Below are 20,505 nucleotides of genomic sequence, written 5' to 3'. Positions count from 1 at the left end.
TTATTCATAAAATATTGTTTAAAAAACTAACGAAATAATAAACATATATTAAACAATTAAAAGAATATAGAGTTAAGTAAATCAGAACTTATATAATTTCAAGAAAGCATAATTAATTCAAGAACCTACCTAATTAATTGATTGGGTATCTAATTGCAATATTTAGTTGATTTATATTGAAGTTGTAAGACGAAGTATTAGTGTGTAAACTAATATTACATTAGATTTATACTGAATGAATAAATATCTTGATGACATACGATTTTAGATAATATTTTATTTTCATATAAGATTGTTGTTTTTATTTAATAAAACGCAATTTTTTTATAGTACTTATTCCACTTCATATAAGATGTTACTAAATAGTAAATATAGAAGAACAACTATTATCGTAGACGCAAACCGATAAATTATATATTCATTAATTATTAACAGATGGCAATATAAAAATGTTATTTATTAAGTAGATAATAATATGTTTAAAAACTTTTTAATTCTGTGTGAATTCTGATAATATAAACTGCATAAAAATATATTCAATTAATTATGGCCGGTACTTTTATAATCTAAGTAAATAAATAAAAATACTTCTTTCGTGTGCGCTCGGCACACAATATATATATATACAATCTTTGATTTTTAGTATAAAAGAACCGACTTTCACATAAACTATACTGCCACTCGAGAACATATTCAATACTTTGATTTAGACATACGAAAGGTTCAGGAATAAAAAGATGCACACACCTTTTCTTATCGTGATGTGTCACAGTACATTCCACGCGGGAGCGTACATGAGGAAAAGCGTGTCCCTGAAAGGGTGGAAAAAGAAAAGGCCTCGCAGATAAGACTGTGTTAGTGTCAACACTTTCCGGCTGGGGTGTGGAAGGGTCTCCGAGGGACTAGCAACTCGGGATTCAATATTGGGGCCTCGCGATAACTTTTATTTTTAACAAATCTCACCATCTTTCATTGGCGCGACGAAATACGACTGATAATGAAAAAAGGGAGAGTTTACTGAATTTGGATTTATATATAAATAAAACACAATAAAGAATTCTTTTAGGCGAAATAAAAAAGAAGTGTTTCTAGTTTGAAGGCAGCCGTAAAGTTACCTCTCAATCCTTTTTCGTACTGGGACAGTAAACACATTTAAATCTAAATAATGGTCCAATTGTTTTTCATTTAGTTTCAATTGTATTATAAAGAATTCTTTGCCCAGAATTGAAATAAAAAATCTTTTTATGGTTTAATAATGATGAATAAGGAAAGAACAGTGAACAATATTATTTTTGTATTTGAGTGATAAATAAAGTTTTACAATTAAATTTAATTCATTTCATAAAAAAATCAATTAAACGACTTAACAGAACAAAATATTACAAATTATTGATATTAATTAAAATAAAATAATATTTAAAATATTTTGTATCGGTTTCGTTCACTTTAGAGCGAGATTATCAACGAACAAAATACTATACAATAAGACAGATATTTATGCAAACCATTTTTGAGGTTATACTTCTTTAGGCGCGTTTGGAAAATCAGATCAGAATTGCGTATTTTTGGCGTGTAACATGTAACACATAATTTATTTTTTCACACAAAAATACACGCACTCGATTGGATACGGATTGTTCGGTTATCAGCCAAACGCTCTACCTTTACGCCACAGTATGATAATCCAATCGTGACGATTATACAGTATAATATTATAGTTTCGAATTGTTACGTTGCCTAGGCAGCGAATTTATTATTGTCGGCCATTTGTAATTCCTTACGTAAACAAACTATTAAACGTCATGGTGGCAGTTTTTAAAAAATAAAAACAACGATAAATAACTATATAATTTAGTAATATAAGTTAAAGTGTATCGAAATAAACCAACGGCGTTCCAATAAGCGGTCTCTTTTCTTGAGTGTGTAATTTAACAATATAATTAAAAGCTACTCGAAGAATCTAGGTTATCACAAGTTTTGTTTTGTTACGCTAAAGAAGTACAACTTCAAACGCGCGTACATAAGTACACACACTGATTTTTTTTCATAAAAAAACAAAAATATTTATTAAAAAATATGAATAATAATTAAATAAAATTCCACTGTTTCGGTTATCAGAAAACATTATTATAATCGCATTTACAGATACTAAAACTAAATAAAATGAATTTTTATATTACCATAATGAATAGCTATTTGGAATTTAATAACGAAACCCTCAATTGTAAACATAAAACTATAAAATTCAAAAGAATGTCCCTCTAAAGCAGGTGAAACCACCATGAAAAAATGACAGTAAAGTTAACACCATAAAAAATATTATTGATATATAAGATAACAAGACAATTTACTATTAGCAATATATTGATCGGCGATATTAAATAGCTGACCGCAATTACGAATTTCTTAATATCCATTTCCCATAGTGTCCAATTATTGCAAACTCAGTAAATAGCTAACTGCAATTATAATTTCCGTAATATACGTTTTCCATATTATAGTTAGCCATATCCAATTGACGCTTCGATATAAAATAGCTGAGTCAATTATAATAGTTATTTCCTAAATATTCTTTTGATTGTGAATACGTCAATAAGTAGCGGATCACAATTGATAGAAATTTCCATTCGATTATAACTTCCGCGTATAAACACATCGCACCGCATTGTCATTGTGTTTATTATATTGTACCGTTTGTACACTTGTCATTGTGTAAACAGTAAATAATTAACTCTCGCTCCTCCATCATCACAAACAATAAGGACCGTCATTCGTATGCAACCTATCCACCGCCGAAGTGTGTACATACTTCCACAGATACATGGTGTAAGTTCATTCTATCTTCCCTTTTCCAGTTGCCCTGGTTTATCAATTAGCATCTGCAATGAAGATCTTTGATGTCCTCATGGAGAGAAGTAATTCGTAGCTTTGTGATGACTATAGCGTTAACGTTAACGTACACGTAGTGGTAAAATGCCCTAAATTTGAACGACACGAAGTAGGGTTGCAACGTGGATAATACGACCCGAAGAACTTTGAGAGCCTCAAAGTTAACCGATGGCTGCCAATGACGTCTTAAGACGCGAACTTTTCCGTAAACAGAACGCCGCTCATACGAAAATGTCTTTGGACGTCCCGCTTTAACTGTGAAATGGGGGGTAAATCAATTATTTATATATATATATATATTATTAATATATTTATAATCAGAATTGAAACAGAATTAGTTTTCACTACTTGAAACGTAAATTGATTTTTTTTTTGCAATAAAATTCGCGGCGTGCAAGGTACCGCCATACATACACCTACCGACAGTAAAAAGGTTAAGGTGATACATCAGTGAAAAGGCAAATAATTTTCAACTATAGACGCGACGAAATTTTGGACTCGCTCGCATTCTGAGAGAGAACGTCGAGCTGGAAACACGTCACTTTGTTTCGTGATGGCGACGGGCATATTTATTCTTAAAACGTGTAAAAACGTTACCCATTTACTTTAAAAAGAAAACTAGTCAATGCATATATTATTATTGTTACTAATAGAACAATAAACAGAACATAAAATGGACGTATGTTGGATTTATATGACAAATTATATTTCATTTGGCATGCGTCATTTGCACCCGCGACCCGTAATCCGCGCATCGCCTAGCCACGATCTTTTTAGACCGTGCCTTAACTGAGGTACATCTTAAGGACGACGGAAGAGCTTGGTGAGATATATTAAGTTAAGAGCCAAAAAATGGATCCTAAATATTTGACAGTGGGTCACAGTAAAACGTCGGTAAAAAACAGATTAATTATTTATTTCATTATAATTTAACAATTAAAATCGTAAAGGATTTTTATATATTGTGTTTATATTATGTTGAGCGGTGGCCGCGCGGCTTAAGCGCTGGACTATAACGCTGTGTGTTCCAGGTTCGAATCCTGGGTCTGACAAGTACACATATTGTTTTTCAATTTGTGTGTGTCAGGGTATGGACCTAATAGGTTGAGCAAGGGGCTGACATCCATTTCTCGTAAAAAACAAAATCTGTCAATACAAACCTCTACTCTGTGGAGGCTCATATGATCCTATTTGGATCGGACATGGTCGAAAGAAAAGAAGAAAAGAGCTGTTAAACTAAATTAAATAATATGAATGTTACAGAATAAAGTTAGCCGTAGAGTCCATATTTTATTATATGATAGAAAGAAAATTATTATCTAACCGAATTCCTCGTGGCGTTTCTCTGCATGTGTGAAATAATAAAATAATATATGACGCACTTACTCCGAAAGGGTTCTCAATAGATGATGGAAGAGTTGTGGGGTTAGACACGAAATTTACACGCCAGTTACGGTAATTGAAGAACCCTTTTGGGTCAGAGAAAGCGCTAGAGAATAAAATTGATCTATGAAAAAAGGTATACAATAATGGACTATTTCGCTTCTATTAGATTTCTTCTCTCAATATTGAAATGGTTTAAGATAAAATATCTTATTTTGAATCGTAAGCTTAGTAAAAATGAGTAAAATATATTTTGGCAGGTGAAAGAAAAACGAAATCTAAAATCACTAGGTAGTATTTCGAAGAAAAAAATTATATGTGTTTATGGATTGGACTGGCTCATTTTCCTTTTATGTATTATTGCAGATCGAATAACAGTTTTTTTTTTCAGTTTTATCTAAGGATAATTATTATCTTTGTAGGGTTGAAAGTGGGATTGTGTTGATATATATATATTTTTCTATTTATTGGTATTTTAGTTTAAGGTGAGAATTTTTCACTATGTTTATCTATTCGATTACTACCTTTATAATATATAATAATTATAATATACATCCGACTGCTGATGCTTTTGACAAAATGCAGAATTAATATTGCCTTGTAAAAATGTTATTATTCCCATTCCCATAATAATCGAGTTTATAATATTATGGTAAAAAATCTAAATTATACAAACAGAAAAATGCGGTAATTCCTGTGAATTTATAAATAGAATCGGAATGCGAAATTGCTACGAAACACATTTTTTTTGTTTTTGCATTTCACCTAAAATATGGAATGCCATTTGTTTCTAAATCAGCATGCGCGGTAAGCGATGCGAATTTGACATGATTTTTTATCACTTTGTATCGAAGCCGGAGACTGAATTTAATGTAAAGTGGATTTTGTATATTTTCACAATATAGACATTAATACGTGAATGATTCAGATTAATTCACAAATAGTCAGTATGCTTGCAATATAACGAACAATATAATAGTACCTAAGTATTTTTAATAATCGACAAATAATTTGATGTTACTGTTATATTTATCAGTAGTTATCAGTATAAATCAGATATTTTGTAGAAGACTAAAGTACCTAATACATAATACATTAAATTAGGTACTATGTCCGTTGGTCACTTTTGGTCACTTTCTCAATTAATTAATAAAGTCAGAGGTTGTTTTATAAAATATTAAAACAATTTAGTTTATTTAACATACATAATTTGAAAACACCTCAGATATTAAAATACCCACTAGAAAAAATCTTATTGTAAGAAAAAAAATACGATGCTCGACGGTATTTGAACCCGTATAACCACTGGTATTGCGCCAACTGTGAATTAACCAATTATGCTACGAGCCTCCGAATTAATTCACAAAAACCGATAGTCAAGTTAGTTGATTTCTTCGTTTTGTAATACTGTTTTGATACTAAATCAATGTTTTTTCATGTCATGCTGTGAACATCTCGAATCTATAATTTGTAAATAAATAAATTTGAATTTCGGACGTCCATACTCTGGGTCCAAACCTGCGCTGCCAGATAATTGTTTTACCAAATCGGAATTTTTACCATGTGAAACAAAAAAAAATCGGAATTTAGGAGCAAAAAGTGGAACATTCTAAGCTCATAATTCAATATTTATAATGTTTATTTCTATAATGTCAATCACAGATGACACAGTCAACACAAACAACAAAACTCTTTGACTATCAAAATAAAAGTATTAAATAATATTTTTCCCGACACTCGTCTATTTGTAGTACCTACTTGGCTAAATAAATTCATGATAAAATTCATGTCTAAATAAAAAACGGTTCTTGTCGGCTTACACTTTACAGAAAGCCAGCAGCAAACAAATTTTGAAAATAGCCGATATACTGGATAATTTGTAAGGTTAGGTTAGGTTTCCATTCTTGAATTGGAGACCGTATAGTATAAGGTCATCTATTTTCGATAGAAAGCTCACGGTAAACTGTGCCACGGTGAAATGTTTTACGTACAATTTACATTTAACCCTGGCAATGCTGGTTCAAACATACATTGCCAAATCCAGGATTGGAACCCGAGATCAAAGAAATTATAAGCCGACATGTAACCGCTCGGTCATCGTTGGTAGTAATAGATATGGATACGTAGTTAAAACATGTTTTAGTTACACACATGTTGTCGGATTATTATCTCATTTTATTATAATTAATAATATGCAAGCATGCATATGCAATTATTGTTTATACAAACTGTCTTTAAAATATAATACCAACCATACAAATATCGAAATATACTATTGATTGTGAGAATAAAAAATGCTTACGTATACTATTATCTATTATATGGAACAAAAGAGTTGTTAATGATAACAAACATGTTCTTTATTCTTTTGTTTTCAAATATATTTTATTTGATAATATTAACCATTAAATATTTTCTATAATGATATGAAATATATATATATGTATTTTACATATATAATTTTAATATAGACAGCCTATTAAAGATGATATTTTTTTCATTTCTACATTTCAGCGAAAAATATCTGAAGTGATTTGTTTTTTTTTTTGTTTTTCATATACACAATATACTAGCAAGCATATGAACAAAAGGGCTTAACTTTTTCAATTCGCGAAAGATTCCTGCGTCGGGGAAAAATCAATATTCCGTGTGGTATGCCTGCTTTTCATCGACAGAATACCAATAAAGTGGCAGTACGCAAATAGAGGATATATTATATACCCTGCCGGAAAATGGAAACAATATTATATTATATGAAGGAAAACTAGTGATTGTATACCAAGGGGTGGAGGAATGAAACTAGAAGCCAACTAATATATATAATATATAATTATTTCAAAATAATCATTACAGAGCAGTTATTTTGTACTACCCTTTCATTGTCACGAATGAAATATTGGTATTGACAATTTACTAATTCTCGCAATGCTGATAATTTTCGACAATCAATGACTTTGAATGTGTGTAGGTACCGGTGGCGAAGAGTGGAGGTAGACTGTTAAGATCCGACATAAATAGTGCACACTATTATCTGTCTTGTTATCCATACATATATATATATATATTGCTAAATAGATTATCCATGATACTATGGATACTATGGTGGTGATGGAGTGTAAAGCACTTTGTTAAATCAGAATTAAAGTGTTAATTTATTTAAGACGTTAAAACAATTTTATTTGATTATATTTTATTAATAGGTAGTGCTCAAAGTCTACTGATGATGACTTCTATAAATATTGATAAAAATTCACCCCAGTTTGTATCTCAGAACGTTTCCAGTTACTGAAAAGCCTTAGGTGCCTCGGTGTTGCCTTACATTTTTACATATTATTCACCCGATATTTTTTTTGCAAGTGCGGCTTTTTGTACTGAGGGAATATTTTCGCGATGTAGAGAGTTGATATAATATGCCTACTTTTGAAAAGGGATGATGGCTTACAGCAGTTTTTTTGTACATGAGATGTTTAACGCATACTTTATGAGTTATTGGTCGTTTTGTTGAGAATATTATGTTCCCACAGTGTAACAGTATTTCTTACCAAAAGATCTGATAATATATCGCATTTACTTATTTTGGATATAAAATTCTATGAAGACACTTCAGTAGAACACTTGTGGAGTTTGATAAAAATAAAACTCTCACATACAGTATCAAACTAGGGTGCTTTTTATTTTTTCAAACGCCGTTTTAAAGATATAGCTACTAAAAATACTTTCTCTCGCTTTTGAATTCTTCCTAAATACCACCACATATTTTTTTTCGGTTCGTAGCATGGATGTTTTTTTTGACCTCCTGAATATATTGTTCTTTCTGTGCCATATACATTATTGGATATCAGCGATTATTTTGGCTACTCATCTGTATCATTGCTCTAGATAGGGATGGTGTATCGAACTCAAAGCAATCTCTGACACTACCTAAATAAGGTTTTAATAATAAAATTTAAAAACTGCAACTTGATCAAAAATTATAATTGAAATTACAAAAAATGTGGTGGAAAATTCTCGTCCAAATCCTGGTGAAGCCTACATTTATGAGCAGATTAACATGTATTTTTCAATGTGATATAATGGGATTCAGAGCGACATCCAAATGTATTGAATGATTATTTGAGGGATGTGGTTGAAAAACTGGATAACCTTCAAAATTGTGTTATGCAGATAATCAACATCAAAGTTTAAAAAAAATATCTTGAATATACTGAGTGAATTTTTTGCAAAAATAAAACATGTATCTATGTTGTTTTTTTTATATAAATAACACACATTTTATTGAATACACATTTTTTTATAAATTACACTTTTTAATGTGGCTTATGCAGTTTTTCAATATATGAAAATTTATGGATTTAGATAATAGTATCACAGAATTATTATTTTACCTGGTAGTTTTGCTTAATTTATTTATGCTCAGTGATCAATAGTTTCATCTAACATTCCTTAAATGATATTTTTTATTTTAAAGTTTTTTGGTTTTTAAAAATTCTTATCAACAGTCATGCATACCTACATGATAGTGAAAAACTGGATAATCAATATAAAATACAAGTTGAAGTGACTACTTGCTTCATCAGTAAATTTATCCAATATAACAGTATTTTCATCTAGCTAGATTAACAATTTCAACTATGTTCAACGAAATTGCTTCGGGTGTTGATATATTCCACCTACGTGAGGATGAGTATAGGTGAAAGTTGTTTTATAAATTCTTAAAATAGGGTCTGCTTAGCTCATCCAGTGTACTTCCTTGTACCTATCTAATTTATATTTTTTGTATTTACACATTTCTACTGTTTAATAACATACTGTCTATCTCTATACTGATCTATCTCTTTTTTATGTAATACTATGTTATATTTCTTTGTTTCTAAATGTCATGTTGTGAACGTCTTAAACTTATAATTTGTAATGTCCACAATATGTTAAAAATAAATAAATTGAATTAAATTGAATTGAACATAAGCTGGAGGTGGAAAACCTATCAAGATATAAACTAAGCTGCTAAACGACAAAAACTATATATATGTAAATGATTATTGAAAATCAATATTTTAATTAAATAAAGCTAAACTATTAGAATAACTCTAGTTGAAATTCAGTAATGATATATTAAAGAATCGGTTGTCAAAGCAAAAGATATATAAAATAATATTTAAAAATGACAATGCATGAAAATATACTATTTAATGAATATGTTATATTGAATATTATATAGGTGCTTGAGTTACGAAGTATACATAATATGATGAACCACATATAAAAAAACTTCCAATTACATTTATAAAGTTGATATGGGAAAACAACCGTTATTAATTGTGTGCATACAGGTATGTATTCGTAATCGTGTGATTACGCTGATTATGATGACACGTTCAAGTACGAAGCCATATCGTTTTTCGAGTACCTAACCACCCTTCAAATGTACAGGCTTCATAATTTACCCATTTGAAGTAAAGTATCCAAAAGCTGAGTCATATTCATAATATTAACATCTGTTAATTTAGTAAATATTGAGAAAACATAATACTAATTAACAGTTAATTAATTAAATTCATGTAGTCAAACTACACGACCAGATTTAAGTCTTGCAGACTGACGTAGACAATCCGGTTCACACGACCGTCAGTTTTCAGTATATTTTGGGTATACATAATTGATTAATTAAATCTGTAGTTTTAAATTTGATCGATAAATAACGCAATAGTTATGATAAGTCAGAAGCTCTTGTAGGGTTCATTACTCCTCGCTATATTGACAATTTAAAGAACTTATTAGTGTCATTTTATAATATAATGGGAAAGAAGATCAAAACCACATACATTTTCATTCTAATTGATGGCAATTTATTAAAAATACACGTACCCCTTAAAAAATAAGGCTACATAAGGAATTTAATAAAATACAATATGTACGCGAATAAATTATTTGTAAGAGGTAAATAAAATTAAATGTATCTTGATTAATATAATATCAAATTTACCTAATAACTAAGTAAACATGGTCTCTTAGCAACAGAGAAATTCAGGAATAAAAAATTGTAAATCGTAGCATGGATATGTGTATGTTGGGCATCACGCTAAAAGACAGAGAAAAGAGGAATTTGATAAGGAAGTAAACTAAAGTATGCTAAAACGCTGAAATGATCCGGTGGTACCTAAGAGATATAAGACAATTGAAAAGCCGTTCCAAGTTCATACGAGTATTTGGTCGATGGAATATTAAAATTTGGCGTAACTGGCCACGAAGAACAGATGAGTAGAAAGAGCTTAAAGAAGCTTTCACCCTGAAGTGGATTGAAACAGGATGATAATCATGATTAAGTACAATTCAGCTTTTACTTTATGGTAAGTTATAATAATTTATTAATTTCGTTAATCACTTGATAATCACCACATTATAGAGATTATTTTATGACACTTCATTTATTCAGGTGTATATCATTAAGTATAAGTACTGAAATTTATGTTTGAGTATTTGAGTATATCTAATGACATAATTGCTGTGAATACTATGCAGGGTGGGGTGTAAAAAGGAAGCTATGTTGTGTGGAAATTGAATAAATTTTAAAATTACTGTCCGAAAGCAAAAATTCGTTCTTTTAACAAAGTTTCTCAGTGACTTCTCAGTGATGTACCTGTCATAGCGGCAACGCGTGCTAGAGGAGTGTTTAAATAATGTATCGGCTCTTTTCGGCGACTCTGCCTCTTCTTTGCAATACACCAAAATTTTACTAATAATAATTCTAACATTTCTCCTGATCGTTTTAGATATATTTTTATTATAAAAACCTTAAAATTACGTAAATTGATAAACCCGTATACTACGAAAGCGTGAAATGAAATGATAAATTTGGGGTCGTTCCTCATTTGAAAACGGAAGTGCTATTAGCTGTACTGGAGGGGATTGTTAGTTTTAACACGTGGACAACAAGTTCTTTTGAGTAACGGGGGTGGGAAATTTAACGGGAATAATTAGGGTTAAATTGTTATGGTACAAGTCGGTTATGGGGAAGCCAGCGGCAAACACATTTTGAAAATAGCCGATATACTGGAATATTTGCTAGGTTGGGTTAGTTTAGGTTAGGTTAAGTTAGGTTAGGCTAGGTTTTCATTCTTGAATTCATGAATTTTGCCAAATCGGCTATGGCAATTAACGCGGTTCCCGCCTGGCTTCCCCATAACCGACTTGTACTATTGTTCTTAATTAATCTGTTATAACTGTTAATATTTCGCACCGTGAGTGTAAAACCAAGGCATCTGCAAAAGTCGGGAACTTGATAATGTAAAAGTGAAGTGACTGAAAGAAAATGCAATATAATGTAGATATAAACCAAATATTATGTTTTTTTTAGAAACTCTATTTGTCCTAACAAAACGAAGACTTCAAACCCTAATATATCCAAAATATGTCTTTTGCAGATGCCGTGGTTTTGCAGTCACGGAGCGATTTGTATTTATTTTAAGTGAACGTAACACGGTGAATTAATCTAAATAAATAATTTAAATGATAAAAGTATCACTCAAATTTTATAAATAGAACTTCATCCCCTAACCGAGTGACTTTACGTGCCTATATGAAAATTGTCGCGCTACGTGATCCCACACGTTTGTATCATTCCATATTATATTAACATACGTTCTCGCAATATGTTTTCCCAGCCATAATCGTGATAGATATACCTTTCCTCGCTAAAAAAATTAATATATTTTGGCATAATGCCGCGAGGTACTTGATATATAGGTAATATACCTATAAATTATAATGACAAAAAGATAGTTTAATATTATTTATATTTTTATTTCTTGTAAAATGGAATGCTACCAAGTAAATGCTAACTCAATTAATTTATAATGATTTGATAAAAAAATGTTTTATATTATTTAAGAAATTATTAATGAGACTAAAATAAGTGGACATATTTGTAAATGGTAATTACATGATTAATAAAAAAACAATTAATGCCACAGAGATGTTATAGATTAGGTTTAATTTTGACTAATATAATCAGAGGTAGAAATATAATGAGATTCACTTTCAAGGGGGATGAAACGATCATCATATGGTAGAGTATACGCTTTATAACTTTGCACCTTTTACTACACTGATTCCCCTCTTCACCTAATCACCTCGCATAAAATTAGATCAAAATTAATTATTATTCACTTATATTAATATAATACGTAGTAATAAGAAAATAAATAGTATATGTAAAAATATATTTTTAGAATAATTACATCATTTTCATCCTAGAGCCGGAGTGCAAAGTTATAAAGTGGTAACTCTGCATACAAACACAAAGACTGCGTTGTAATGACCACGTAGGTAGAATACTGGAAGAGGTTCTAGTAACACGGGGTGTTCACATCCCTTTGAAGTTAAAAAAAGATCTAATTGCCTAATATTAAGACTGTTCCACAGAAGTTTTGAAGATATCAGTAAAAATAAACGTACAGCCATGATGCTGGACTCTGGTTCGTCCGTGATAGTTATCCAAGAATGATGATTACTCTTTTCTTTGCAATGCACCGACCATACAAAATATCACACTTTATTCAGAGATTGTATATTCTAAACTGGTAATTCTAAGATGAAAATTTAAGTAGGTGCATAGTACATAACAATTAAATTCTTAAAATGTTCATATGAGTATCGATTTCTGTTTAATATCTGATAAAGATTAATATTTAGAATATATTAAGACTGCTGTCAAAAGGGCTTGGTTAAAAAGGTAAAGGATTATAGATCAATTATTTAGAAAAGTTTCTTCAGCACTGATAAAGTGGTTGAGTAAAAATTGTTTCGCGACAGTTTGGCAGGATACTTATACGACGAAACCAATAAATTGCTCTCTTGCAAACTTTTAAATTGTTACCAACGCATAAGAAAGTCGATATATATTTAAAAATTAAACGTAAATATACCGAAATCTAATTGAAAGCCATCGGCGTCGACTGCAACTCCTCTTTCCAGGGGGGGTAGTTTTCCAGGGGCAGTAATATCAGAGGCGCCCGAAACGAACCGAGGGTAAAAGGGTTTAACTGACGGCTAGCTTCACTTACAACGAACGTCCATTCCTTCGTAGGCCGAAGTAATCTATCTTGGTATTACGTAATTTGGGTCGGCAATTTGATCTGATCGTGAAGTGGGACCTATGTGACGTAGGATTAATTTACTCGCAAAATTGGAACCGTTTTTAAATCAACATTGGGAGAACGGTTTTATAATTCGAAAAAGGGATAATCAATAATTTATATTAATGATAATAATATTAGGTAGCTTCTAATCATCGACATATTTATGTATGTGTTTACTGTACCTATTTCTACATTATAATACAAAATTACTACAAAGAAATGCAATGAAATGCACTACCAATACCTTGAGTACATATTCAACATATTATTAAATAAGTTTGTCAGTGAAAAGTATTTTTTTTCATTGAACTTAGACTAAAATGGGTGGATGGTGTTTTTTAATTGTACAACGTTTTTATTAGCTCGTATTCTTGTTTGTTCGGTGGTTGCTTGTCCAGTACAAATCTTGCAATCGATTTTTAACTAACTTCCCGACTAGCTAGACATTTGAAACTAAAAATATATCAGAACACGACGACAAAGCATTCTTTTAATACTTTTCGCCATCTTTAAGGAGAATTGAATTATTTTTCAGTTAATTCTGTTTTGTATGGAAAGTTATTTCAGAAAAGACTATTATTGGTTACTAAGGGGGTGGTCCTAGCAACTAAATTATTAATATATACGTGCGTTACTATGGAAATCAAAATGACATTTCAGTATTCTATATTTGTTTGTTTGTTTGTTTTTTATTTACTTCATATCGAGTACAAGTTTGAGCAAATTGAGCATAATAATTCAACAGAAAATTTAAAAACGTTGTATATAAAAAGTTCTTTTTATCTTGTAGTTATTTAAAATTTAATTAAACCCTGACTAAACCAAACCATAGATTAGTAGAAAATAGTAAAAACATATTCGTTTATTTATAAAATATCTAAAATTATGCCATTAAACCATACATAATTTTAGATATTTTATAGTTTTTATCGATTATGGTTTGGTTTAGGCAGGGCTTAATGAATAAGTCATTCTTCTTTCAACGACAACAAATAAGTATGACTGAAAAAGTGTGCACTATTTTTATCAGATCACCCATAGTATACCTAAACTATTATGGTTTGGTTAGGCAGGATTTATTGAATTTTAAAAATCTATCTACACATTGTTAGTCGTAGTTTAATGAAAACAAATACATTTTGACTTTACGGAATGAAAATGTGGAATATATTTAAAAATTTACATGTAGCAAATACTTTTGTTTCAAAGCTTTTAAAACTTAGGATAGAGTAAGTGGTTTTTAATTTATAAACTATTATAATATTTTCATAGAGACAGAGTAAATATAAATAAAAAATCTTCAGAGAAAATTCCTTTAGATTTTGCCGAGCTTTTCACCGAAGCAATACATAATTAATGTTTGAATATTAAAAAGTCGTTTATACGGGAGCTGAATTTACTTAAGTTCTACCAGTAACGCTTCAATCGGTTTCGGGAAACTCAAAGCTCGGCGTAGTTCGCAGAATTAATTATCTGTAATAGAACTTGCTAACAAAGCTTTTGAGCACTTGCCTCAGTACAAACTGAATCAGTTGGACATAGACACAGGAAACAAATTACTCACTTAAAGGCAATTTGAATGATTCCCAAACGGCTTGAATAGAAATACTCAGCAGAGATCATTCAATGACGATAGGCTATTTAGCTAAGTTGGAATACTAAAGGCATACAATTATGAATGGTTATTATATTAAAATAGATTTTTTTGCATTAGCTAAACACTGGTTGAGCCGATTATGATCCCAAGCCAATCCTTAAACCCGCACAAATATCTCATACCTACTATCTCATTTAATGTTGTCATCCAGGCGCTTAAATATAAAACATATATAATCAGTCGCCCGTGATTGATACAAAGGCAGTTATTCGTAGACCACGACCGTGTCAACGTGCTACAGTCGCATTACGAACTCCGTGAACTAAACACTTGGCAAGCCTTGATACCGGCTCTTGTGACTTAACACCCGTAACCGCATACAGGGTGACTCATCAAAAGAGTATCTTTTTTAGTGTCATCATTAACCACAAAAGCCCAGAGTGCCGTGCGAGTGATAAACAGAATCATTCCCATACTAGCGGAACCTGTTTCAGCCATAAAGCCGAACAACACCAAGATTAGTGCGTGGATTAATTCACGTTGTAGATGTAGAATCTAAAAGCATCCCAGATTACAGTCTACTAAAAAGCACCGCCAAACACTAATTGGAGTAATGTTAAATAAAAATTTGTACTCAAGTAGAATAAACATGTTTAGTCAATATTATAAAAAAAACTACGCGAAACCTACAAAATAAATTTACATTTGACAGATTTGAGGGGGTGTTTTCACGAGTAAATAATATGAAAGTTGTAAGAAACAGTGGGTGGTTTAGTGTACATTTGATAAAATATTTTCTGTTGAAGAAAAGTTTGAATGGGACATTAATAATTTAGTAAAGTGAAACGTTATGAAGGAGAGTTATTTTAAAAGAATGGGAAATGTTCGGATGAAGATTTTAGTGGACTTTGACTAAGTAATTACGTTTAGTCATTTTATTTTAATGACGCTACCTGTAAATTATTGGTGGAAAACATTATATAAATTATATATATTATATGTAAAGGAAACTATGATTTTAATTTTAATTTTACTAATTAAAACGAGCCGTAGTCAGTTAGTAAGTTTAACCCGCTTAGAGAAACGTAGTTACGATATTATGTAATTTTGGTGCAGAAATCATCATCAGGGCTCGGCCAAATATCAAGGCGTTCTAAGTGTTTCTAAGGAAGTATGGCCTTCAAGTTTAAATTATTGTAACCTTTTTTACCTAGTAAATTTAAATTTTAATAATACATGAATAATAATTATTGTAATAATAACATTGTCATAAAAACAGAGTATGCCACCTATATAATTAAGTAAACGTTATACTCTGTTTACACGTGCATGGATTTAATGCTAAGTAAATAAGTAAGTAATTACGAGAGAAGATCTGTGAGTGAAATTTTAATGAGTTTAATTCAATTACTTACGTGGTCGCAGCCATGGCCTATTCTGATTCAGAACTGTTTTCTCGAGTCAAGCCGCCTATCAGGCATAAGATCTAGCGAGGGGTGCAAGACTAGTCTAGACTAAGAGGGCTCGCACATCAGAACTCGCCGCATGAGTCTTACGACGAATTCGTCGTTGTGACGTCATCGTAAACCAAGAAACAAACGTTATCAAATGGAGCTTTGCAGATTGGCCGATGTAACTGCAACTCTGCGACCCTGCGACATTCGTCTAGTTGCATTGGCCAAAGCCTGCATGTCGATGTCCGGCCAATATCGACTCCGCGCATGCACACAGCTGCAGAATCGGGCGAATCGGCCATTTCTCTCCAGACTGTCGCTGCGTTTGGTAGAGCTAGAGCTAGCAGCGCTAGGCAGATGTGCGAGGTTGTGATCGTGCAACATTCGCCGGCAGTCTCGAAGGTTTTAATTTATGGCCGTCAGGCACACAAGGCGAGTTGTGATGTGCGAGTGGACTAACGATGTACTTTGCACTTGTTTTTGAAATTTTGTTTTATTGTATTAAATTGTTTATGTTTTTTTTTTAATTTTCTTCTTCTCTCTTGTTAAAGTAATATTTATAAGAATGTAAATCTCATGTTGTGAACGTCCTGAATTTTGATGTGTTATGTCCACAATAATCATGTAATTTGATGCTTTGGTACTTGGTGAATTTAATATTCACATTGTCTAGTTACAAAAAATTACAAAATTATATACAATAATTATATTTGTTAAATTTAAATTCTGGTATCTGGCTAAGCAATATAGAATAAAGCATTTCCATTTGCATCTACTTCATTTATATAACATAAGAAAAGTTCCATGAATAGCTTTATGTGAGTATATATTCTATGTGGGTATACCAAAATCGCATTAATATTACATCAAATCCAGTGTCCTCATGTGAAAGGGTCTCGGGCAATCGATTACTGACAGACGTCGTTTATGTAAATTCCGCAGAATTTCCGTTCGCTTCGAGTAGTAATGATACTTTGATAAATCAAGTATTTGCAATTTATTATTGCTTGCTGTTAACTGTTTCAATAATCTATAAAACGTTATTTATTACGAAAATCCGAAACTGTATTTTGCTATATAAGAAACAGTATATGTATTTGTTAGTATTAAATTAATATATCAATTGAGTTAGCATTTCCTAGATAGAATACTATTTTATACAATGATAATATTATAAATTATATTAAATTCTACAGTTCGGTTCATAAGACTACAGAGATAAAAAAAGGTGGAAACCTTCCTCTCTTTTACTTCAGCATATATTTAGGAATAATACTCACATAGTTAGTTTTTTGGAAACCGCATTAACCTAATTACATTTATTTCAAAATAAGCCTGCCAGCTTAATTTATTATAATTATGATTCGACCCTGGGTCAAAATTATAACCCCATGCGTTATCGGCGAAATTGAAAAAATATATAATATGTGTTTGCCAGACCCCGATTATAGATGCTTTATTATTTAGTTTTCGTTACCACGTTCTTCCACTGCGCGTTATATTTAAAATATACTCTCAAATCTAGGCAATTTAACATCGAGTATGAGGAAAATGTCCATAAAATAACATTATATAATAATTTGAAGTAAGTATTTTGTCTCCCCTATTAATATGTATGCCACAGCATGCGTGAAACTCCACAAAAGGTCGTGTAAATTCCCCATTAACAAAGGTGTCCGGCAAGGTGATACCATTTCACCTAAACTATTCACCGCTACTCTTGAGGACTTATTTAGGAAACTTGATTGGGAGGAAAAAGGTGTTCCAATTAATGGGGAGCACCTCAGTCACCTGCGCTTTGCAGATGATATTGTTATACTCTCACAAGACCCGAAAGACCTCCAAGGTAGAATGCAAGAACTCGCGGATGTCAGTCAAACGGTCGGTCTAAAGATAAATGTCTCAAAGACAAAAGTGATGAGGAACTGTTTTTCGGACCCTGCGATTATCTGTATTTCTGGCACCCAACTCGAGCAAGTCAGCAGCTACGTCTATCTCGGACAGCAGGTGTCCATAGACGGAAGCATGCACGATGAAATTGCTCGAAGAACATAGCTGGGATGGAGTGCTTTCGGACGTCTGAATATTATCTTCAAGAGTGACCTACCATTATGTCTTAAGCGTAGGGTGTTCAACCAATGTGTGCTACCCGTGCTCACGTATGGCTGCAAGACGTGGACCCTCAACACGAGAGATGTCCAAAGGCTAAGAGTCACACAGCGAGGCATGTAGAGGTGCATGTTGGGCATCACGCGAAAGGACCGTAAGAGGAACGAATGGGTTAGGAAGCAGACAAGAGTACGCGATGTAATAGACGTTGCCAAACAGCTGAAATGGAGATGGGCGGGGCACATTGCTCGCCGAAAGGACGGCCGCTGGACAAATGCCGTCATTCAGTGGTACCCAAGGGGTACGAAACGGCCACAGGGTCACCTTAAAAGCCGCTGGAATGACGAACTGGTAAAGTTATAAAGTGGTAAAGAAATACGTGGCAGCGAACGACACAGGACCGAGAGAGTTGGAGAAATCTTGGGGAGGCCTTCATCCAGCAGTGGATTGACCCCGGCTGATGATGATGATGATTAATATGTACAGTACACAACCAGCGAAAACTATGAATACTGTTTTCTAAATAATATCCTCTTGAAATTTATCTAGATTATCAAAATAGAGAAAGGAAATTCTTAGCCCAAATCTATTGTCTATGAAATCCTTTCCGTCATCTAAATTACGTTCTATTGTCTCGGTACAGTCTCAAAACGGGAGCTCTACGTGTAATCAAACGTGTTAAAACCTCCCGGGTCAACGTATTAAGGCAAATAATGTACGTCATTAAAGCTCGCACCAGCTGCCACCTGTTTGCAGCTTTTCGTGCGAGAGCTTTTAAATTTATCTCATACCATATTTGAATTTTAACTCTATCCAGTTGCGAACGTTCAGCTGATGCGAGAGGATAAATAATTACGTGTGCCAGAATCTAATACGTTAGCGACATGAAGTAATGTTTACTATCACATTTTTTATTATCATTTAATTGATCAATTGATTAGTTTCAACATAAAATTGTTGTAAACAGACAGATTTATAAGCTTATTAAAACAAGTGTAAATTAAATTAATACATATATTACCCGTTTTTTTGTAAACTGGTTTACTTATAAATATAGTAAATTTTTAATGAATTAAGTAGGTTACTACAGAAAAAAATATTTCTAACAAAGTACTGGTATTTAAGTTAATGATAAAAGTTCTTTTTATAATAGTATTAGATTATATTATGACAGTGAGAGCCGTGAAATCTTAGACAAGATAAGTACTCAGGGCTAGTATTTTTTCTAATATTTAGGTGTGTTTCTGACGTTTTTCAAAATAAAGTTTTTTGATAGTTGCCATAATAATTACTTTAATTACATTAATTATGGTATTCACTTAATTTTTACCAACTTACTGGCAATCTCTTTTCTCAGTAAATTCAAATTCAAATTTTATTTATTTTTGGGAACATTACAAATTATTAATTTAAGACGTTCACAACATAGAAACTTAGAAACGAAGAAAAATCATTAAAACGTTAGTTTATAAAAAAAGAAAAAGATTAGTATTATGTTATTAAACATTAGAAAAGTGTAAATAAAAAAATATAAATTAGATACAAGGAAGTACACCGAACGAGCTAAGCAGATCATATTTTAAGAAATTATAAAACAATACCCACCTATATTCAACCTCACGCAGGTGGAATATGTCAAAATCTGAAGTGATTTGGTTGAACAGAGTTATTGCCCTCCCAATTGGCATTACCAAATGAGAGGTTAGTTCTGCACCTTGGGAAAACAAACAACTGATGCTCCCGGTAATTTTGCATGCCTCGTCAAGCTTTCATGCCAAGCATTTCATGTAACAGCTACTAATTTAATCTCGTCGTAATTCAGTAAAATGCCCGTAGTTTAATTGAAAATATATACTGGCGAGAATCCAGCAGATACAGGTTCAAGTTCCGTCGGTTTATTTTTTTCAACAAAATGTTTTTTTCTAGGGTGTATATG

At 31.8% G+C, this 20,505-nt stretch overlaps 1 protein-coding gene across 9 annotated transcripts in view; it reads right to left on the bottom strand.

The window, feature by feature from the left end:
* ASPP (Ankyrin-repeat, SH3-domain, and Proline-rich-region containing Protein) overlaps positions 1-20,505 on the bottom strand; it is a 1,089,659-nt gene that overhangs the window by 192,889 nt on the left and 876,265 nt on the right. The window lies entirely within an intron of this gene.

The sequence above is a fragment of the Rhyacophila brunnea genome, unplaced genomic scaffold (assembly GCF_057557595.1).
Source record: "Rhyacophila brunnea isolate RB1 unplaced genomic scaffold, BYU_Rbru_1.0 scaffold_21, whole genome shotgun sequence".
Taxonomy (NCBI): domain Eukaryota; kingdom Metazoa; phylum Arthropoda; class Insecta; order Trichoptera; family Rhyacophilidae; genus Rhyacophila; species Rhyacophila brunnea.
The sequence above is the reverse complement of the archived record's forward strand: the minus strand, read 5'-3'. Positions and strand labels throughout refer to the sequence as shown.